This window comes from Lactuca virosa, chromosome 3, assembly GCF_052849685.1.
Source record: "Lactuca virosa cultivar CGN04683 chromosome 3, Lactuca_virosa_CGN04683_v6, whole genome shotgun sequence".
Lineage (NCBI taxonomy): Eukaryota > Viridiplantae > Streptophyta > Magnoliopsida > Asterales > Asteraceae > Lactuca > Lactuca virosa.
The window spans coordinates 289,668,515-289,693,603 of NC_136428.1; positions in this window are offsets into that span (position 1 = coordinate 289,668,515).

Sequence of the window (25,089 nt, forward strand, 5' to 3'; positions counted from 1 at the left end):
GGAACTAATAGTATTACTTCAAAAGATGCTCCCTAAAGGTAATGAATTGGGGGGGGGGAAACATTATGAGGCCAAAAAAAATTTGAAATTGATGGGATCGGGATACCAAAAATACATGTATGTATCAATAACTACCTTATTTACTATAAGGAGGACGAGAAATTGACCGTGTGTCGATCTTGTGGGACAACAAGATAGAAGGTGGATGAAAAGGCAAAGAAAGTCTATGAAAAGATTTAAGCCAAAGTAATGTGGTACTTTCCAATCATACCAAGACTCCAACGACTATTAAGATACAAAGTATGTCTGAAGATTTAAGAAGGCACGCGACAAGGAAAATAACAGAGGTGTTTTATGTCACCCTGCAGATTCACCGGCATGGCTTACCATAGATGAAAAGTTACCCGAAATTGCTAAAGATCCAAGAAATCTATGGCTAGTAATATCTGATGATGGCGTTGATGTCAACAGGTGAAATAGGACACATAGTGTATGGCCAGTTTTAACTCTCATATACAACCTTCATCCATGGTTGCGTATGAAAAGAAAGTTTATAATGCTTTCGGTTTTAATGTCAGGATACCTGGGAAATGACATCGATATTGTTTTTAGAACCTTTGGTTGATGATCTCCAAAGGTTATTCGAGGAAGGGGTGCATACATATGATTCTTACACAAAAGATTACTTTAATCTAAGTGTAGTTGTGTTATGGACAATAAGTGATTACCCAACACATGGTGCGTTATGTGGCTGCCCAAGTAGTGGATACAAAGATTGTGCGGTATGTGGGATAGAAACATATTGTGTTAGACAAAAAGCCTCATCCAAGAAGAGTTATATTGGACACAGACGATACTTGCACTACGGCCATGCGTTTAGAAAGCAAAGAAACACATTTAATGGACAACAAGAAATGCTCCCAACTCTAATTCCAAAGACCGAGGAATAAATATACAACGAGTTCCAACATTTTTAAAATAGGTGGGGAAAAGGAAAACAAAAAAATAGGGCATCAGAAAATGAAGAAGATGTGAGAGATAGAGGTGGGAAGATGAAAAAGGGTAAAAGGAAAAGAAAACCAACACTAGAAGAGGGTAGTTCAAGCCATGAAGAAAACAGTTTGTATTGCAAGAAATTCAACATTTTGTATCGAAATCTTAGGTACCGGAGGAATAATCCTCTTCAACATTGTATTGATTTCATGCGTATAGAAAAGAATGTTGGTGAGAGTCTAGTTGGAACTTTCCTAAATACGAGAAAGATGAAAGATGGGTTGAATGCTCGATTAGATCAAGCAAAGTTGGTGATAAAACTAGAGTTGTTTGCTAAGGAAGAAGATGAAAACCCAACACTTCCTCCAGCAGGTTACACATTAATAAATGATGAAAAATATAAATTTTGTGAAACCTTATACAACATCAGGGCACCACAAGGCTATTGTTCAAACTTCTCTAGTTTGGTCAGCCTAAAGGATAGGACGCTTATCGGCCTAAAATCACATGAAAAATGGCCATTGAAATATGCTTAATCATGTACCAACCCACAATATATGCTATTATATGGTTTTTCTTTTTCTTTAAATCGATATGCACCAAAGAAATAGTATTAGAAGAACTTGATAAGATGCAAGTAGAACTTTGTGTGACATTATTCCCTACTCGAGAAGTTCTTTCCTCTGTCATTTGTTGATAGTATGATACATTTGACTGTACACCTAACTAGGGAGGTATAATTATGTGGTCCCATATGCTTTCGGTGGATGTATCCCTTAAGGACAAGTCCGAAACAAATACCGACCGGAGGGATGCATTGATGGAGAGACTATTTCACAAAAACAATAGAGTTTCTGGCTTATTATAAAAAATCGATGATAACTAATGGTATCCCGCATGATGAACATGAAATGGATGAAAATGAGGATGAGGAGGCACTATCTACCGAAAAGCCAACTAAAGTTTCTTCAGAAATATGGGAGTAAGCACATTTGTGTGTCTTATTGAATACAGATGAAATTACACCATATATCGAGTAAGTATTACTACCACATGTCTATTTCGTTACTTTAAATGTTCTATCACATATAATAATCAAATACAATGTTCCAGGCGACACAAGCATGTTATACAAAAAAAACCAGGTAAACAAAAAGCATTATTGTATAATGAGCACAATAAGACTTTTGCTAAGTTGATATACGGAGAGGTAATTAATTTTATCTTAATAATAATTGCTTGTTTGTTCATGTCCCTTCACTTTAAAGATCATATATACTTGTAATGAAAATCAGGTTAATAGAGAGACAGCCATGTTAAATGAAAGTGTAACCGAAACCGTAAGGTGGATTTCACTTGGACCACGCCCCACCATAGTGAAATACGATGCATACATCATCAATGGGTATACATTTCATACTAAAAGTCATGATGGTAGAGTTTACCAAAATAGTGGGGTTTGTGTTGAGGCATTAGATCTCCACATATCCAAAGAAGTTGAAACCACAAAGAAAATATTTTAGTATGGTGTTTTACAAGAGATATGGGTACTAGATTACCAATTAAGGAAAATTCCTCTTTTTAAGTGTGATTGGGTTAATCATAAAAATGGTGGGGTCAAACGCAATACTACTCTTGGTTACACATTGGTTGACCTGAATAATGTCGGCTACAAGATGGACCCATTCGTATTAGCCTCACAAGCACGCCAAGGGTTTTATGTGAAAGACCAACTATGTAAAAAAAATTCTATTATCTTTAAGACACCTCCAAAGAATTACAAGGACATGTATTGCGATGTGGATGTGGAATTTAGTACCGTCATTCACCCGCAAAATGATAACATATTGCCACCTGTACATCATAGTGACTTGGGTAATGAATCACGAAATGATTACTATCGAACTTACCTTGTCGTAGCTATTTATCAAAGAAAAAATCCAAGTGATCCATTTTTTTGTTACTTATTATTGATGCATAAGTTTCAATAATTGTATAGATTGATAATTTGTAACTTTGTATGTCTTCCATACTTCATAGTACATTGCCAATTATTATAGTACATTAACATCGCAAATTACCACATATATAATTACCTTCCATGTCATAACATCACTTTTTACATTACCATTTAGTAACAAGCGTTTGACCATATGTTTGACCATACCATTTTTGTGAAAGTGCACTGCATATAGTATATATAATATAAGGTCAAAATCACCTTATTTTCAAAAAACATGTTGAAAGTCAGATTCGGACTTGCGACATGGCCATTTTCAAAGAAAAGAGTTAGTCGAGCGCTAAATGTTAACTTGTTTTAAAATTCAAATAATAATTATTTAACTTTGGATTCTACTAAATAAAAATTATGGAATCTAAAACAAAGATACAATTGAAACATTGAGATGTATCTTTTTCAAGCATAATATCAATTCCACTAAATAAAATAAGACAATAATCCTTCTACCATATGCATTGTACGTACAAAAATCATGGAATCTAAATCAAATATACATTTCACACATTGATATGTTTTACAACAGTTCAAAAACATAAACATACATTACAAGTTCTAATTAAGCTTAAACATAATAACCTAAAAACAGATTATAATAGGAATTTGTTCAACAACAACAAAACATATCTTCACTCAGGCAGAAAAACCATACCATCACAAAAATGATGGTATGCCCGACACCAAAAACAATACAAACAAGCTAAATCTGGATTCTATCTATGCTTCTTTTTCCTTTTTTGACGTTTATCCTCATGACCTTGTACTAGACAATATATGTGCTCTTTTTTTAAAGAAGTTGTGTTGAATACTTGAAATTAAGTTAACATATGCCTACATTTTTTCAAAGTCCACCTAATACACCAATTGCCATGTTTAGCATACAAAGAGTTCAATAATTCAAATCCTTTATCCACGCTTTCATCTTCTCCTAACAAAAGTATCATCCTCTTCACAAAACTTGCTTCAATATGACCTTCTTTCTAAGAAAGATCAAAGTTAATCATCCCCATAGAAGGCGAATTCCAATCAAGAAACTCTTTCTGAAACAAAATTTTAATTAAATATAGCAACTACCCCCAATAAACATCTTACCAAAAAATATGTATATATATTCAAAAGAAACAAATGTACCATTCCCATCCAGAACACATAATCGCAATTTGAATGATGATTACATAAATGAAGATATCTACAAGATGCATCACAGATATTTTTGAAATCACAATCCTCATTCAAAAGCCCTTCTAGAAAAAACATGTCTCAAAACTTTGTGGGTATTAGAATACCTTAGGAATCCTTTGCAAATACGTATATAAAAGTACAAGAAAACAAATTTAAAACTCATTTTATAATATATCAATTTCAAGAACAAAAATAGAAAAAAAAACCTGCACTACGCACTAAAGTAATCCCGATATGAAAAAGCCCCCACATGATTTAAGATATCGATCAGAAGTTCAGTTGGCAGACGACAAAAAGGACACATTTCCATTTGTGGATGAGCTTTTGTACTATGGATTTGGTCGTTCTTGATAGTTTAATTAGCAGAATTCGGTGACCTATTTTTGCAGATCAAGAAGTGTCGATCACCGTCAAATTGAAACCGATACATATAATTACAAATCAAGTCTTTCTTTAATGTTATTCAAATATGGATACACATTAGTGATATGGTTTGGATATTCGATTGATGTTTTTACTCTTGGACCATTTGTAATATCGTGTGGTTATTCAATTGTTGTTTTTACACAAACACCATTTATGATTTGTTGTTTTTACTCATGGACCATTTGTTTAAAGTAGAATGCTATTACATAATGTTAAATAACATGTTTGTTTAAACTATAATGCGATTACATGATAGACTTGTGACACTTACAATTTAAAAAGTGGCCAATTAATATTGTATCTAAGTAAAACAAATTACTATGACAGAAATATATTAGGCTAGAAAGGTTATCACTAAAATTGATTTGATAATCATAACAAACATTAACTTTTTATGGAACTTATATGTAGAAAAGCTTAAATTATTAGGATAATATATCAATTAAATTTAAATAGCAATAGCAGATTTATTTTAATACACTTACATCATGTGTGATAAACCAGACTTTATGATTTACAAGCATAAATAATTACAAATTTATTGTCTCATGATTTACAAATATTAACACTAAATGTGACTAATACCACACTTAATGATTAAGGCCCCGTTTGATAGACATCTTTTCTGCTCCAAACAGATCTTTCTGGTTGAATGGACCAGAAAGACTGTTTGATATGCACAAAAAATAGGTCTTTCCCGATAAGATATGTCTTTCCCGGAAAGCTCCAAAACCATATCTTTCAGGCTGAATAGATTGGAACGACAATTGTGCCGCAAACGCCATCTCTTTCTTTCTTGTATTATTAATTTCTTTTAAAAAAATTAATTTCATTTTTATTGAATTTTATTGGATTATTATATATTAATAAATATTATTTTTAATATATAATATTTATGTATTAATTGATATTGTTTTATTCTATTATTAATTTCTTTTAAATAATTCTTTTTTTATTTCCTTTTTATGGATTAATTATTTTTTATTAGATTATTATATACTAATAAATATTATTTACAAATATATAATATTTATATATTAATAAATATTATTTTATTGGAGTATTAATTTCTTTTAGTTATTTTTTATAATTCATTTTTATTGGGTTAATTCTTTTTTTTTTTTACAATATCACCGTCATCCTAATATCTTTTAAAAGTTTTTATCCATCCCACCAGTACCAGACATAAACCGGGTCAAGAATTACACGTTGAGTTATAAGAAAATAAAAATGGCTAGAAAGAATAACAACAGTAACATCAACTTGAAAAACAATAAGCTAAAAACAACATAATAGACATTCTATTTGGATTTTTAAATGATTATTGTGTAATTTTTCTTTTGTATGACAATTTGTATGTTTTGTAATTATTCAGCAACTTCATCCATCACAGTATAGAACAACAGGGTAATATTGTCATCTTTGATCATTCAGCACACTCAATCAGATGTACAATCAAACAACATGGTTTCTTTTCCGGTCAAAAAACTTTCTCATACAGCACTTTCCCGGAAGAGATATTACCTATATGTTATAATGGCCAGTTTGTTAGCATAACATAGTACCTAGAAGTAATTCTAGTTAAATATAGGGATATGCACTGTACCTAATTGTTACTTTTCCCATATATCCAGTTTTCAAATTAACCATAATTATTGAGTTTTTATTATTCATCCTTAGCTTGATTAAATTCGGCTACCCCGAACCTGTAATCATTAATCTTGCGAAAGCCAGAAAGATATGTATAGATCTATATCGGATTTGACACCCCCACATGTAATTGTTAGGTACAATCCCGGCAGGATAACTTTCTTATTACTCACTATTTAACGTACGATGAAGCGTTGTGTGGGGAAATCACTAGTCAAATAGCATCAACTATATGGGCTCATGGTAATACATTACAACCACCTTAGAGATCCGACTACCAAGAGGGACGCCTTAGAGTGGTAGATAAAATACGTTAGGATTAATAAAACATCCTAAAAGATAATAAGATATGATCGGTATATATCCTGAAAAGATATTAAATTAGGATTGGTAAAATATCTTAAAAGATAATAAGAAATGATCGATAAATATCCACATGAAAATAGTAAGTTAGGATCGGTAAAGTATCCTAAAAAGATAGTAAGTTAGGATTGGTAAAGCATCCTAAAAAGATAATGAGATAGGATTAGCTGATGTCCAAAAATATAAAGATAATAAGATAAGAGATAATGTAATAAAGCATAGGAAACTAGGAATTTAAGAAAAATGATCATAATCATTATAGGAATTTCTAAAAAAGTTTTCAAAAAAAATTTAATTATGTTTATATCAAAACCTGTGAACTCACCAACATCAAGTTGACGTTTCCAAAAATCGCATGTGTTCCTAGGATGGAGTAAGAATCAAGGCAAGGAAGGACTATCAAGTTGACGTTTCCAAAAATAGCATGTGAATTAGTATTTCTTTAGGAACTATGACCATAGCTTAGGACATATACTCCGATTAGGTTTGGCCTCAAACCTATAAATTAAAGTATTACTATTAATTAGCCTACTGATCGACTACTTACGGGAGAGGTGACTAGTTTGAACTGTCACTTGGGTTGCTAGATTTCAGAATGCCTATATGCTAAAATGATCCTCCCCTCCGTCAATTCTCATCTGGCCAATCCCTATTTTCATAATCTAGAAGTACAAAAAAAAATCGTCAATCCCGAATAAATATACAAATCAAGAATGCAATATATAAGTCAATTATCTAAGCTAGTTGTGTATGTAAAGGTTGAGTCACTCCTAAACGTAGCCTGATCACCTATGTTTAGTCTTGGTTGAACTAATATATCAACTGAATTAGGGTTAGATAAATGATAAAATAGAAACCACGCATATAAACACAAAATAAAAGCATACATAAGTGTATCAGAAATATATCCCATAAAATAAGTAAAAGTATGTATCAAAATACAACCCAAAACATCAACCTATTCGCTACTCTCATACTCACTCTCCTCGTCCTTCGTACCCTCCTCGATATTATCATAATTATCCCCGGGATGTGTGCCTGAAGTGCCAGTACCATCATGACCGGTACCTCTCGGCTGAGCTGGTGGGGGAACAGCAGGACCCGCCTAATAAAAAGGTGGATGGTCCAGCCCCATATGTTGCATCACCCCAATAAGAGAAGCCATGATCCAACGACACTCCTCCTATGCAGCATCCAGATGCCGCATCACATCGCATAGAGTCGGCTCCGGCTGATCAGGCTCGGCATACCTAGGTCTCTGACAGCTCTCAAAGGAAGGCACAAAGATGTGCTCCAGCTCCACCTGTCTAATCGGTTCCATAATATCGTCGTCTGAAATCCTCCATTTCCGCACCACTCCTCGAACCAATACCCGCATCTTCCCTATAGTGGCAGTACTCATGTCTCTGATAGGAATATGAACCTTTATGCTAGTATCAACCTCACAAGATAGGGCCAACCGAGTAACCCAATGACCCCCACAAATCCTACTCAAAGGCATGGAACCTAGAGGCATGCCAGATAAATAGAAAGAAAGTCCAAAGGGAGGATGATGCAAACTTCAAGCTGAGTGAAGCACCCCATGTATAAGAGGTTTCTAGAAGGAATCTTGTCACACTCCTCTCGGTGACAAATAGTAGAGGCGACCAATTGGTGGATTAACCGATAAATAGGAGATCTAAATGCACTCTCCTTGGCTCAGTAATACACTTGTCAAGATAAGCACAAAATTGAGGATTGCAGTCTCATCCGCTGTATAAATCCCTAGACGTCTCCCCAACTAGATCATGTTGCAGGAGTGGGATACGCCTCCCAGGCCAAAGGTAAAGAGTGATCTATCAGCCCATCTTGTCGATGCCTTGTCGTAGAAAACAATCAAAAAGAACTCCCAGTAGAGCTCTTTGTAGACCACCTCCCAAACCCAACAACCCGCCGCCATCCATGGCACACAAAAAGCTCAAGACTTCTATCATGCCAAAAAACATAGGGGTACTGTAAGAGGGGATGTGATGGCCAGTTAGGAGGTAACTGACCTGTAGCTTGTCGATCTCGTCTCCATATACTTGAAGAAAAAAAATAGACAAAAGACGGTTAGGAATAAGCAAGATTAATTAATGATGCAAAAGGTGTTTAAATGGACCAAACGCGCAAACGTGCGCACTGCATGCAAGTGCACATGACACACATGCCTTTGTGCGGCGTGCTCCAAGAACACGAACAATAGCAGGTTTGTAAAAGCATTGTTTTGTACATTTTTCAACCCAATAACCATGTAGGGATGTTCGAGTAGCCTTCTAGAGCACAAACAAGTAGTTCATTTTGCCTAAAACATTGCCAATTTCTCTTTCGAAAAAAATAAAACATTGCCAATTTACAAATTTAGCTAAAAATTTAGGAAATATTTTTCAAAATCTAAAAACTCAAAATAAGGATCAATGGATGAAATAAACTCAAAATTGAGTATCTGGGAAGTAAAATCGATAGTATGGTTAGCTAAATTTCTCATCCATTTCGCAAAATTTAATCAAAATCCATCAATTGATAAAAACCTCCAAAAAGTCCTAAAACACGAAATTTAGCCTAAATAGAAGATAGGATTAAGTAATAAGGATACGTGGAAGTAGAGGAGTCAAAAGAGATGAAGAAATCGAAGCTCGGGAGTAGGCGTACGATGTGTGGATCGTTCTTGTGGGACCCAATTGAGACAGAAGATGGGGACCAATGGAACATTGGAAAAGTGTAGCATGAGACCAAAACTTGACTATAATGATGATATGCTACAACTGCACGCGACACACATCGTGTGCCCAACGCGCATGTTCAAAATTTTCAAAAAGTGGACACTTTTCATCCCAAAAATTTTGATACCCTAGATATTAAAAACCTTTAGGATTTTAACCTATTTAGAATACTAGGGGAAAGGAAGAGATATTTCCTTAGAATAATAAGCTAATGTCACACCCCCAAACCGGAACAGCGGAAACGTTCGGGGTGGAGGACATCATTTACAGTATCATAACAATGAATAATAGTAAAACAAGCAACAACATCATCCATTACATTAATAGTATAATTTAATACAAGTGTGTTATGAATAGTTTGAAAGACACCAAAAATAAGAATCAAAATAAGGGATGAGTCTTGAACGTGCTCCATCTTCTCAAAACCTGGTCATCGGTACCTGTCTACTGGTGACCTGAGAATACAATTTATTTTGAAAGCGTAGATCAGCATTAAAGCTGGTGAGTTCATAAGTATTTTAGTGTCATTGTTTGTATAAGTTTGATGAAAATGTTTGTAAATGTTTGATGTAAAAGTTTGTAAGTGTTTGATGTAAATGTTTGTAAACTTCCTAGAAAATCCTATATTTTCTACTAAAGTAGTCTTCTACCAAGACCCGACTGTTCTTTATGTTTGTTCTTTTGTAAAAGTGAGTGTTTTCCCAAAGGATGACTATCATTACCAAAATACAGTTTTCATTACCGTTTATGTGAGAAGATCACAATGTGAATGAAATGGGAAAATAAAGATGTACTGTAGTTTTATATAAGTAAGTACCAATGTACTAACTACCTTAAACTTGTTTGTTTAATTAAGGTAAAATCTGATAAGATTGTAACCATACTTGATTGACTAGTGGTACACGACGTTCGGAGACATCGAAATGGTATGACATTCGCCACCCGTAGACCTGCAGGTCCCACTGTAGCTAGCAGCAAGGTGTAGGATGGTCAATCTCGTACAGATCTATACACATACTCACGCTCTCCCTCCAGGAGACTCAGGGTACAAAACGTGACACAATAGTATATTGTCGTGCCATGAAGTAGTTGCTCACATTATTGTTATAGTATTCTTGTATTTGTATAGTATGTTCTCTCTGTTCTAGTTGTTCTCTCTGTTCTAGTGTATAGTATGTTCTTTCTGTTTCTCATTATAGTATGTATTGTTTCTCGTTATAGTATCTGTGAAATGACTCATGTATGAACTAACTCTTGTATGTTTCATTGTTCTAGAAATAGTAAATAGTATCTTCCTAAACTATACCTATTATTGTTTACTAGTACTGTTGTTTGTATGACTGATCATGTTTGTACACCTTTGCTACCCAAAGGTATTGAACCGATTGAAGAACTTTTATATCTATATACATATACATAATATATAACTAAGATTCAAACGACATTCGGACAAACAACCGATACCCTAAGTCCACAACCAAATAAGGAACAGGAAATAAGGCGAGTTATCAGTCCTAAGCCCTTTCAATCCTACTTATATAACTATATCTATATAGATATGATTTTTACAATATATAAGTTTAAAAGAGTTTTGATAAAATGATTTAACATATAAAAGAGTTTATAAAACGATTTGAAACAGTTTGTTTGATAAAACAGTTTTGAAGTATAAATCCACTTGTTTGATAGTTATTAATCACATATGATTGATACAATTACTATAAATGTTTCTACTTGTATTCCCCCCCCCCCCATAAAAGCATTTAAAATCATTTAAAAGCTAAGTTAAGGGGTATGAACTCACCTGTAGTGAGTGATTCGAATGAAAGATCGATATAGGATGTTAAGAGTCAAGTGGAGTCTCGAACACAAACGGATCTTATTAAGCATATAATGACGCATATATGGATATAAGGCGAGTTATCAGTCCTAAGCCCTTTCAATCCTAATTATATAACTATATCTATATAGACATGATTTTTACAATATATAAGTTTAAAAGAGTTTTGATAAAATGATTTAACATATAAAAGAGTTTATAAAACAATTTGAAACAGTTTGTTTGATAAAACAGTTTTGAAGTATAAGAAATCCACTTGTTTGATAGTTATTAATCACATATGATTGATACAATAACTATAAATGTTTCTAGTTGTATTCCCCCCCCCCCTCATAAATGCATTTAAAATCATTTAAAAGATAAGTTAAGGGGTATGAACTCACCTGTAGTGAGTGATTTGAATGAAATATCGATATAGGATGTTAAGTGTCAAGTGGAGTCTCGAACACAAACGGATCCTATTAAGCATATAATGACACACATATGGATATAATTATTGTATATAACAACTAATCATGAATTGGAACCACCTTAGGGACTAGGAAACACTTGGAATGAAGTGTTACAATCACATATGTTTGTTCTAAAGGGGTTAACGGCTACACACAAGGGTGTGTTTACGGCCTTGGGTGTTCACGGCCATGGTGTTTATGGCCAAGGTGTGTTCACGGCCAAAGATGTTCATGGCCAACACATGAAGTAGCTAGGGTTTACGGCCTATGATGATCATAAGAAGGGTTTACGGCGAAGGGAGATGTCATGGCCGTAAACTCTTGATGCTTAAGCTAAAATGGTCGATTCTTGGATGTGTTTCAAGACATTCTAATGCATAACTAGTATAACAAAGGATACTTACGTTTTTGAAGCTTAAAGGGGTGTTCACGGCCCAAAGAACTAGTGTGTGTTGTTGATGTTCTTGGTGTTCTTGAAGATCTAACCCAAAACATGAATTCACAGATGAAATCAAGGGACTTTACTAGATTATGAAAGGTATCAACTAATAAAGGGAAGAATCACTTACAAATTTGTCGGGAAATAGAAGTGATCTTGATGATACTTGAGAGAGAAATGAGTGTTCTTGAGTTGGAAGTGTGAAAAGTGATGGAAAAATGAAGGGATATCACCCTTAAAGGTGGAGTTCACGGCTAGCCAAGTGATTACAACCGTAATCTCTAGTTTACGGCCGTAAACTCCAAGTGTTGGAGTTTTTCGGCTTGTTTAATACACATTGAACTCTATAAGATATATCCTAACACTTAAACCTTGAATGTACTAGGCCTAGAACACTCGAACAAACTCTAAAAAGTGCTAAAAGATAGCAGAAACAAGTCTGACTTGTGATTGAATTAAATGGCTTTACAAGATAGAAATTTCGGGTTGTCACGTCATCCCCCTGTTAGAGAGAATTTCGTCCCAAAATTAGAGTTTAAGCAATTACAAATAACTAAGTAAAAAGATGAGGATATTTCAGTTTCATTTGATCCTCACGCTCCCAAGTGAATTCAGGTCCTCGCTTGGCATTCCAGCGAACCTTCACTATCGGGATACAGCTTTGCTTCGTTTGCTTGACCTCTCGATCCATGATCTCTACTGGTTCTTCCATGAAGTTGAGGCTCTCTTTGATCTCGATCTCATCGAGTGCGATTACAAGAGTCTCGTCGGATAGACACTTTTTCAAGTTCGAGACGTGGAAAGTAGGGTGTATGTTACTAAGTTCTCGAGGTAGTTTGAGTTTGTAAGCTACAGGGCCGATTCTAGCGATAATCTTGAATGGCCCTACGTCTCTTGGATTCAGCTTTCCACGCTTTCTGAAGCATATCAAGCCCTTCCAGGGTGAGACCTTCAATAGAACACGGTCTCCAACCTGGAATTCCAATGGTTTCCTCCTCTTGTCTGCGTAGCTTTTCTGTCGGTCTCTAGAGGCTTTCAGTCGTTCATGAATCTGAACGATCTTCTTTGTCGTTTCCCGTATGATCTCTAGACCTGTGAGAGTGTTGTCAGGAACTCATCCTTTAGCTAACTGTGTGTCACCCACCTCAGCCCAGCATGGAGGGGATCTGCACTTTTGGCCGTAGAGGGCTTCAAATGGAGCAGCCTTTATGCTCGCGTGTTAAATGTTATTGTAGGAGAACTCAACAAGGGGTAAATGAGTATCCTAGGCCTTTCCAAAGTCTATCACACAGGCTCGCAACATATCTTCCAAGGTTTGAATAGTCCTCTCACTTTGTCCGTCAGTTTGCGGATGATAGGCTATACTCATGTCCAGCCTAGTTCCTAGGGAACTTTGTAGCGACTGCCAGAACCTATAAGTGAATCTACTATCTCTATCAGAGATAATGGATATGGGAAAACCATGCAGTCGTACGATCTCCCTAATGTAGGTTCTTGTTAGTTTCTCCATCTTGTCAGTCTCTTTGATAGGCAGGAAGTGTGCGGACTTGGTTAACCTGTCTACGATCACCCATATGGTATCGAGACCACTCGTTGTCTTGGGAAACTTTGTTATGAAGTCCATTGTGATCCGCTCCCACTTCCATTCAGGTATCTTCAGTTGTTGAAGAAAACCTGAGTGTTTCTGGTATTCGACTTTAACCTTGGCGCAAGTAAGACACTTGCTCATGAAGGTAGCAATCTCTATTTTCATGTTAGGCCACCAGTATAGCTTTTTCATATACAGATACATCTTATCTGAACCTGGGTGGACAGAATATCGAGTGTTGTGCGCTTCATTCATGACTAAGTCTCTGAAACCACCGAGTTTCGGTGTCCAGATCCAATCCATGAGATATAAGGCTCCACCACCCTTGACTTCCAAGTTTTTATCCATCCCTCTAAGGGATTCACCCGCCACATTTTCAGGTTTCAAGGCTTCTAGCTAATCCTCCTTAATTTGTGTGGACAGATGTGAATGGATAGTCATAGTCAATGATTTGACTCTACGACCAGAGTATTCTTTCCGACTTAGGGCGTCAGCTACTACATTGGCCTTGTCGGTATGATAACGAATTTCGCATTCGTAGTCACTGAGTTGCTCGACCCACCGTCGTTGTCTCATATTAAGCTCCTTCTGTTCGAATATATGTTGAAGGCTTTTGTGGTCTGTAAAGATAGTTCTTTTCTTACCATACAGGTAGTGTCTCCAGATCTTCAGAGCAAATACCACGTCTCCTAACTCAAGATCATGTGTTGTGCAGTTGACCTCCTGTGTCTTTAGCTTTCTTGAGCCATATGCGATGACATTTCCTCGTTGCATAAGAACACAGTCATGCCCTTGGTTGGATGCATCGCAATAAACCACGAAGTCTTCTATCCCTTCTAGGAGGGATAGTATCGGTGCGGTGCATAAGGCTCGCTTCAGCGTTTGGAACGCCTTCTCTTGTTTCTCTTCCCAGTCAAAGGCCACGCCTTTCTGGGTCAACGTAGTAAGCGGTTTCGCGATCCTTGAGAAGTTCTGAATGAACCTGCGATAGTAGCCAGCGAGGCTTAGAAATTGACGAATTTTTGTGGGCGTTTTCAGAGCTGACCAGTTTTCAATGCCCTTTATTTTGGAAGGATCCACGTGAATTCCCTCTTCGCTGACCACGTAACCCAAAAATTTGACTCTTCGAATCCAAAACTCGTACTTAGAGAACTTCGCATAAAGCTTCTCTGATCATAGTGTTTCTAAGACCTGTCATAGGTGTTGACTATGCTCTTCCTTACTACGAGAGTAGATAAGTATGCCATCGATGAATACAATGACGAACTGGTCCAAGTAAGGACGACACACCCTATTCATTAAGTCTATGAATACTACGGGCACATTGGTCAATCTGAATGGCATTACTACAAACTCGTAGTGTCCATAACGAGTTCAGAAGGCTGTCTTCGGAACATCCTCCTCTAACACTCGTAACTGGTGATACCCGGATTTCAGATGAACCTTGGAAAAGTAATTCTCCCCTTGTAGTTGGTCGAACAATTCGTCTATGCGAGGCAGAGGGTAACGATTCTTGATGGTCTGTTTGTTATGTTCTCTGTAGTCGATGCACATACGAAACGATCCATCTTCTTCTTCACGAATAAGACTGGTGCTCCCCAAGGTGAGAAGCTTGGTCTAATAAAGCCTTTGCTGAGCAGTTCGTTAAGTTGACCGGATAGCTCTTGCATCTCGGATGGTGCTAGATGATAGGGCGGTTTGGCTACTTGGGTAGCCCCTGGAACTAAGTCGATTCTGAACTCGACCTGACGCTGTGGAGGTAAGCCTGGTAGTTCTTCTGGAAAGATGTCGAGAAAGTCGCGTACTTCTGGGATGTTCTTTATGTCTTTCATCTCTTGACTCATATCGACAACATGAGTAAGGAATGTGTGACACTACTTTCGTAAGTACCTCTGGGCTTGTATGCTCGAGATGATACGAAGGTTTGTGCCTGGTTTGTCGTCGTAGATAACTAAGGTTTCGCTAGACGGTAGATTAAGACGAACCGCCTTTTCATAACACATGATGTCGGCACGATGCAGGCTCAACCAATCCATGTCAATTATGACGTCGAAACTTTTAATTGAGACCGGAATGAGGTCGATTGGAAATGAATGGATATCTAGACTTAGGGTACACCCTATGTATATAGAGCTAGTGCTCTCAGTCTTTCCGCTGTTCTTTAAGTACACGTGATTGTTGTTTAAGTAGGTGAGCAAATTTCTGGTTCACGAAACTCCTCTCCGCTCCACTATCAAACAGTATGCATGCATATGAGTTATCGAGGAGAAACGTACCAGTGACCACTGTGGGGTCGGCTACAGCTTCCTCATGGTGTATAGCCAAAACTCTTCCCACTCCGCCCGCGTTCCTTGTCTTCGGGCAGTTTCTTTTGTAGTGGCCCACCTCGCCACATCCATAGCAAGCCTGGCCCACACCAACGTCGGGGACTTGGGTGATGGGTTTTGCCGGAGCTTTGCAGAAACGGGCAGTGTGTCCTTTCCTGTTGCAGTTAACGCACTGCATTTCTGGCAGGGTCCGTTATAGTGGAAGTTGCATTTTTTGCACTTAGGAAAGCTTCCAGCATACTGCTTCACTGGCGCAGTAGCAGGAGGTGTTGTCGCAGAATGAACAGCTATAACTTGCTGCTTTTTAGCAGCGTTCTGCGCCACGTTTTTCTTCTTGTTATCCTAGGACTTCCGCTTGTTGTCAGCGGCTTTGGAGGGTTCTGGGATGGCTAGGGTTGTTATCGTTATCGGGGTGCGGACTCCATGATCAATGAGCCGCTGTGCCAATCGTTTGGCACTGTCGAAGGTAGTGGGGTTTGAAGCTACGACATTTCCCTGAAATGGAGGCACCAACCCCCAGATATACCTCCCGACCTTCTTCCCCTCAGTGGGGACCATTCCCGTACATAGTGCCACCAGATCGATGAATCTGGTAGTGTAGGAGACTATGTCGGAGCCCCTCATGGTTAGGCTCCAGAGTTCCTGTTCAAGTTTTTGAACTTTGCCCCTCGGGCAGTATTCCTCGATCATGAGCTCCTTCAGAGCTTCCCAGCCCATAACATTATCCATTGTTAGAGTTAGTGACTTGACATGGCTATTCCACCAGGTCAGGGCTCTGTCCGCGAAGGTGCAGGCAGCAAATTTTACTTTGCTCCCTTCCGTACAGGAGCAGATCTCAAAGATCGACTGTTTTCTCGAACCATTACGAGAGGGCAATGATTCTGACAGTCCCATTGAAGGTCCTGGGCTTGCAGTTTGTGACGTCCTTATATGAGCACTCTCTAGAGCGCACAAGAGCATCACCTCGGATAGAATGCACGTTTGTTCCACTCCTGCTAGTACCGGTAGTGTTGAATTGTGCCAAGGCTGCCGTAACAGCCGCATTTACAGCAGCTTGAATTGCTGCAGGATTGTATTTTGGAGGAGGTGGTGGAGTTTGATGTGGAGTTATTGGAGTTGCGCGCCTGTTCGATCTACGAGGAGGCATCTTGTAGCTATAAGATCACAAAGATGAAGATGTTGGTAAGTATTCAATAGAATGATGACAGTGAATCATGGACTAACTCTCCATAGCCCAACCAAACTGATGAGAGTATGATCGAAATAGAGATCTAGCGATAGAAAGATGAAAGCATTTGGATAAAGATTTCCCACGAGATTAGATATATGTCAATAATATTGGCATTAAAGATGTAACGAGTTCGGGAAAAATGACCTAAAAGTAGGTCTTACATCAAACCAGAATAAGAAAAGTTGACAGAAAAAATACCTATCGGACTGAAAGTTCAAGGTCTTTAAGATCAACAGGAAATTACAGGGAAAAGTGCTACTTAGAGCATAGATAAGAAGGCTAATCCTTAGATCAAAAGAAAAGATGAGTAGAGCATCTCCTACTGGCGATGGGAACCCCTCGGACGAACCCTCAATTCAGCCAGTTGACGCTCAACATCAAGGAGGTGTCTCTCATACACTCGTTGGTGTACTCGGAGCTCTATGACTTGAGCTCGAGATGCAGCTAGTTCTTACAGCAGTGCCTCATTGTCTCTCGTAGCTCTCTCAAGAGCATTTTTAAGACGGAGAATGCGGACTGTATTAACTCCCGCATTGGAATCAACCTCCATAACTCGGTTGATGGCTGTCCTACTCTGCTTTTCATTTCGAGCAACCCTGCAGACTAGAATAGGCAGGACTCTGTCTGCTGAGCCTCCCTCGCTCAGGTTGTAGAAGCTTCTGTCTCCATTGCATGGTACGGGTTGACCCTGCTCCTGACTCCATCCCTCCAAGTATTCCGCCCACAGAGGCGTCGGGCCTTGAAAAGTCGGACGAGGGTTAGGATTTGGGATTGGAGCTACCAGGGGTTGGTCATTGACTTCTAGCTCTGGGTCAGAATCCTCTGGAAATCTTCTGCGAAGTCATCGTCTAACGGAATTGCCTGATTCTTTTCTGGATCTGCATCGAGCCATCCACCATGTCCTTGGTTGGGAAAGTATGGATCTCCATGAGGATGAAATCCCGCCATGATATCTACGCGAGAATATGGATAAAAGAAATAGTTAATAGACGTACTATTTAAGATAATTATAAGATGATTCCTAATAGATACTCCAATATTTGCGTAATGCATACCAATTATATGTAACCAAAATAGAATAGACCTTCGAATAAGTGACCCTAACTCTAAGTCCAAAATCAAACAAGGAACAGGAAGTAAAGCAAAGATCGCATATTCTAAGTCTATGACACCTTAGTCACATATAACCTTAGCGTATCCACTTAGCAACTATTGACATACTAGTAAAAACCTTTTAGTTTGCACATAAGTAATTTATAGTAACACAAAATACTCCTATAGTATTTTAATTTTATGTTTTGTTCTAAAGTTTTCATTGTAGTAGTGTTGGTAAGTTTTTAGACTTGATGTAACACCACAACCATTCCTAGGCACATGCTAATCACTTCTCGGAAAGATATAGTTGATCAGGCTATATCACTCCCAGAACTGATTATATGTCCCCAAGCCTACTTGTACTGTCCCACAATCGTAATACTTTTGTTCTTGTTCTAGTATGACACTGATCCTAGTATGAATTCTTGTATGAATACTTTATTAAAACCTTTTTATTATTTTAAAAGTATTAACTCTTGGTCAGAGTGTTTTAATCCTGTTGTGTTTATAGTTGTATATCTTTTATGGGTTGATATACTCAATTCACTATACACAATGCTCTGATACCAATCTGTCACACCTCCAAACCGGAATGGCGGAAACGTTCGGGGGCAGAGGACGTCATGTGCAGTATCATAACAATGAATAATAGTAAAACAAGAAACAACATCATCCATTGCATTAATAGTATAATTTAATACAAGTGTGTTCTGAACAGTTTGAAAGACACCAAAAATAAGAATCAAAATAACAGATGAGTCTTGAAAGTGCTCCATCTTCTCCAAACCTGGTCATTTGTACCTATCTACTGGTGACCTGAGAATACAAGTTATTTTGAAAGCGTAGATCAACATTAAAGCTGGTGAGTTCATAAGTATTTTAGTGTCATTGTTTGTATAAGTTTGATGAAAATGTTTGTAAATGTTTGATGTAAAAGTTTGTAAGTGTTTGATGTAAATGTTTGTAAACTTCCTAGAAAATCCTATATTTTCTACTAAAGTAGTCTTCTACCAAGACCCGACTGTTCTTTATCTTTGTTCTTTTGTAAAAGTGAGTGTTTTCCCAAAGGATGACTATCATTACCAAAATACAGTTTTCATTACCGTTTATGTGAGAAGATCACAATGTGAATGAAATGGTAAAATAAAGATGTATTGTAGTTTTATATAAGTAAGTACCAATGTACTAACTACCTTAAACCTGTTTCTTTAATTAAGGTAAAATCTGATAAGATTGTAACCATACTTGATTGACTAGTGGTACACGACGTTCGGAGACGTCGAAATGGTATGACATTCGCCACCCGTAGACCTGCAGGTCCCACTGTAGCTAGCAGCAAGGTGTAGGATGGTCAATCTCGTATAGATCTATACACATACTCACGCTCTCCCTCCAGTAGACTCTGGGTAAAAAACATGACACAACAGTATATTGTCGTGCCATGAAGTGGTGGCTCACATTATTGTTATAGTATTATTGTATTTGTATAGTATGTTCTCTCTGTTCTAGTGTATAGTCTGTTCTCTCTGTTCTAGTTTATAGTATGTTCTTTCTGTTTCTCATTATAGTATGTATTGTTTCTCGTTATAGTATGTTTGAACTGACTCATGTATGAACTGACTCTTGTATGTTTCATTGTTCTAGATATAGTAAATAGTATCTTCCTAAACTATACCTATTATAGTTTACTAGTATTGTTGTTTGTATGACTGATCATGTTTGTACACCTTTGCTACCCAAAGGTATTGAACCGATTGAAGAACTTTTATATCTATATACATAAACATAATATATAACTAAGATTCAAACGACATTCGGACAAACAACCGATACCCTAAGTCCACAACCAAATAAGGAACAGGAAATAAGGCGAGTTATCAGTCCTAAGCCCTTTCAATCCTACTTATATAACTATATCTATATAGATATGATTTTTACAATATATAAGTTTAAAAGAGTTTTGATAAAATGATTTAACATATAAAAGAGTTTATAAAACGATTTGAAACAGTTTGTTTGATAAAACAGTTTTGAAGTATAAGAAATCCACTTGTTTGATAGTTATTAATCACATATGATTGATACAATTACTATAAATGTTTCTACTTATAAGGGGTATGAACTCACCTGTGGTGAGTGATTCGAATGAAAGATCGATATAGGATGTTAAGAGTCAAGTGGAGTCTCGAACTCAAACGGATCTTATTAGGCATCTAATGACGCATATATGGATATAATTAGTGTATATAAAAACTAATCATGAATTGGAACCACCTTAGGGACTAGGAAACACTTGGAATGAAGTGTTACAATCACATATGATTGTTCTAAAGGGGTTTACGACCACACACAAGGGTGTATTTACGGCCTTGGGTGTCCACGACCATGGTGTTTACGGCCAAAGATGTTCACGACCAACACATAAAGTAGCTAGGGTTTACGACCTATGATGATCATAAGAAGGGTTTACGGCCAAGGGAGATGCCATGACCGTAAACTCTTGATGCTTAAGCTAAAAGGGTCGATTCTGGGATGTGTTTCAAGACCTTCTAATGGATAACTAGTATAAGAAAGGATACTTACATTTTTGAAGCTTAAAGGGGTGTTCACGGCCCAAAGAACTAGTGTGTGTTGTTGGTGTTATTGAAGATTTAACCCAAAAGATGAATTCACGGATGAAATCAAGGGACTTTACTAGATTATGAAAGGTATCAACTAATAAAGGGAAGAATCACATACAAATTTGTCGAGAAATAGAAGTGATCTTGATGATACTTGAGAGAGAAATGAGTGTTCTTGAGTTGGAAGTGTGAAAAGAGATGGAAAAATGAAGGGATATCACCCTTAAAGGTGGAGTTCACGGCTAGCCACGAGATTATGGCTGTAATCTCTAGTTTACGGCCGTAAACTCCAAGTGTTGGAGTTTTCCGGCTTGATTTATGCACATTGAACTCTAGCAGATACATCCTAACACTTAAACCTTGAATGTACTAGGCTTAGAACACTCAAACAGACTCTGAAAAGTGCTAAAAGATAGTAGAAACAAGTCTGACTTGTGATTGAATTGAATGGCTTTACAAGATAGAAATTTCGGGTTGTCACAACTAAGTTGCTAAGGAAGAAATAGTAGCGTACCGTAATAAGGAAGGGGGCTGAAGATAAGAGGGTGCATGAGGCCATAAAGATGCTTAAATATAGTCCAAACCCTAAAAATTAGGGTTTGCACCCTGGTTACGTACGCCCTGTTGGATAAGGTGTATAAGTCCATAACTATTTCTGGTATGTACTTGACCCGACCCGGCATGGTCCATTTGGGTTGCATGGCACCATGCAATTGGATAAACTAAAATGAGAGAAATAACACTTATGGTTTATTAATATATTATAAGTTCTAATATATTAATAATATTATTTAATTAGTTTGATCAAGAATTAATTTAGAATTAATTAAGTGATCAAAAGATAACTAATTAAATATATGGGAAGATTATGTAATCTTCCATATCTTATATAGTGGGCTAAGAGGCTTTATGGATTATCAAGTTGGGTTCCACCCATAGGATGCTCCATGGAGGCTCCATGGGAGTTACAAACCCATGGGTCATGGAAATGAAGAGTCATGCCACATTAGGGTTTACATGGTGTAACCCTAGATGTGACACACTATATAAGCAACATGTTCTCCACCAAAATCGGCAACACTAAGAAACAAGAGGGCTAGAGCCGATTTTGCAAGTGTAAGATTCTCTCAAAGTTTACTCCTTTGCATTTGGTGTTGTGTGAAGCATTTAAGGCATCACACTTGGGGTGCTAGGCTCACAAGGTTTCAAGGATCATAAGCAACAACAAGGTAAGTTATTCTATCTTTCATGCAAATTAAAATTTTTTCCCCATGTATGCTAGATAGGAATATAACCTTGGAATTCAACTTTGCATGATAATTAGACAAACATATATTCAAGGTTATTAGGGTTGCATGTACACTTAGGAAGTGTTAGAATGCTCAAAACCCATCAGTGGTATCAGAGACTAGATTTGTTTGTTGTTTTTTTTTTTGTGCAAACAGCTTGAAAAAAAATCGTTTTTCTGTTTTCTGCTCGTATGAAAGTTTGCACATTTGTTGCTGGAAATGGACTAGAAACATTACCCTAAACTGTTTTGATGTTTTAAAGCTTGTTTTAGATGGTGTAATGTTTATGCTAATCCATTTACAATGGCAATTATTAAAATTACAATTTTTTTTTAGTGTAATTTTTGATTTTTGAAAGTGTTCATATTCATGTTCTTGAACTTATGAAGATTAGATGATCATAGGAATTGTTTGTAACCTTCATGGTAGTTTAATTCATGATCATAATGTGTTTTAATGGAGTCCATAACTTGTCCTCAAGTTATGGAAAACCAAAAGTCTCACTTTTATTAAAGCTATTAAAAGAACACAAAAGTTATAAAAACGAAGAGTCTTCATTTTTATTACTCAATTAATTCATAAGTTATAAGAAATGAAAAGTTTTGGAAGTTTACAAAACTTGCCCTCAAGTTTTGGAACATGTAAAGTCTTGATTAAAACTTTAGTTCCAACCCTTAGAATTTTAAAAGTTAAAATTCAACCCTTATACTTTATAATATTATAAGTTACTAATATATATATATATATATACGTATAACGTCAAGTCGTCTTACCGCTAGTACGCCTCATTCACGAAGCCGGTCTATAAGGGGGGTATAAGGTTGTTGCCTATAAAATCGTAACTTAATGGGTGTCCACTCTCACCCACCGCTTCCTTGATCGGTGGAGGGTCGTTAGCCGAACGGGTAAGACAAGGACTTATAAATTCTCATTAAAAGTATGATGAATATTATAAAGTAACTAAATGCTTTTATTAAATTCCCAATATTAGTTACTTTAGGAAAATGTGAATAAGGTGCTAATCCATGAAATTACACTTTACACTTTGTTTAAGTCGTTGGTGGAGCGTGTGTGGTTAACCGGCACACTAACTTGGACTTAACAAGGTAGGTAAAGGGTGACTTAAGGTTTACCATAGCATCGGTGGAGCGTGTGTGGTTTACCGGCACATCGATTGAGTGATAAACCTTGAGGGTACCAAGTGATTTGCATGGTTACTTCACACCTTGTTTTGTGATCCTCGGTATCCCAGTCACAAAACTTGGAGGGCACACTCGAGATTGAAACATGCCTTTGAAAAGTTCATTGAATCTCAAAAGAATCTAGGAATTTCTAAGAACCAATTAAAAGCCTAATATTTATATTTTGTTTTTCATGGTGGAAATTGGTGAATCGTCATTCACCTACCTTTCAAATATGTTATAGCTTGGATTACGGCATAACTCTTCTAAGTTATAATATATTGTGATTGGATTCTAGCCTTAATATTACATTTGGGTGTTTTATTAAGGACTCTCTTAATATCTAAACTAATCTTGTTCTCTTCTTTCAGATGTCTTCAAACAATGCTGCTTCTGGCTCTAATCCTAATGGCTCCTTTACCCTTATGAACTTGTATGGGAAAGTCACTTTTGATGGATCCAACTTCAATGAAAGGATCAGAAACATCAGGATGATTACCCGCTACGAGGACAAAGAATATGTCCTTGAGAAGGAGCTTAAGGAGATTGATGAGACCACTGCAACTCCCCAGGAGATCGCTGACTTCCGAGCACATGAAAGGGATGCTACAAAAGTGGCATGCATCATGTTGGCCACCATGACAGCGGAACTCCAAAAGTCCTATGAGGACTTCTACCCTTTTGAAATGCACCAAGATCTGATGGAAAGATACCATCAAAGTGCATGACAAGAGAGGTATGAAATCATATGCTCTATCATAACAACCATGATGAAGGACGGGGAATCCGTCACGAGCCACATGCAGAAAATGCAAAGGTATGTGGATCGGTTGCTGAAGATTAATGTGAACTTCCCTGAGGAGCTTGCAATAGATATCATTTTACACTCCTTACCATCGTGCTATGATCAATTCCGCATGACATATCACATGAATAAGGAAGAGGTCACACTCAGCAAATTTCAGGGACTCCTCAAGACCGCAGAAACAGGTCTTAAGGGTAAGTCGGTTGTTAACACTCCTACTCCAAACTCCGCCCCGGTTTTGGAAATCGGGAAAGGTAGAGGGAAGAAGAGGAAGAGCTCTTCGAAGGGTACCAAGGCTAGGACCCTTGATGGCTCTTCTTCAAGTGGAACCAAGAAAGGTTTCGTCACTCCTTCTTCTGACCCTAAAGAGGCTGAATGCTTTTATTGCCATGAAAAGTCACATTGGAAGCGGAACTGCCCAAAGTACCAGCAAGATGTGAAGGATGGGAAAGTTAAACCCAACCATGCAGGTATTTACACTATCTTATCTAATAAATCACCCCATTCTAATGCTTGGGTCCTTGATACCGGTTGTGGTATTCATATCTGTTCTGATTTGCTGGGACTAAGAAGAAGTGAGAATGTGGAGCATGGAAGAATAAACTTAATCATGGGAAATAGGAAAGCTTTACCTGTCACCAAGATTGGAGTTTATACTTTATCGCTAAGTAGTGGGTTTAGTTTAGGTTTGAATAAATGATGTTATTCGCCAGAAATGGCAAGAAATATTATTTCCTTTCATGCATTGTATAAACATGGTTTCACCTTTTCATTTGATAATGAAGTTGGTTCAATTAATGCTTTCCTTAATAATGTTCTTTATTTTAAAGCATTACCTTGTGATGGTGT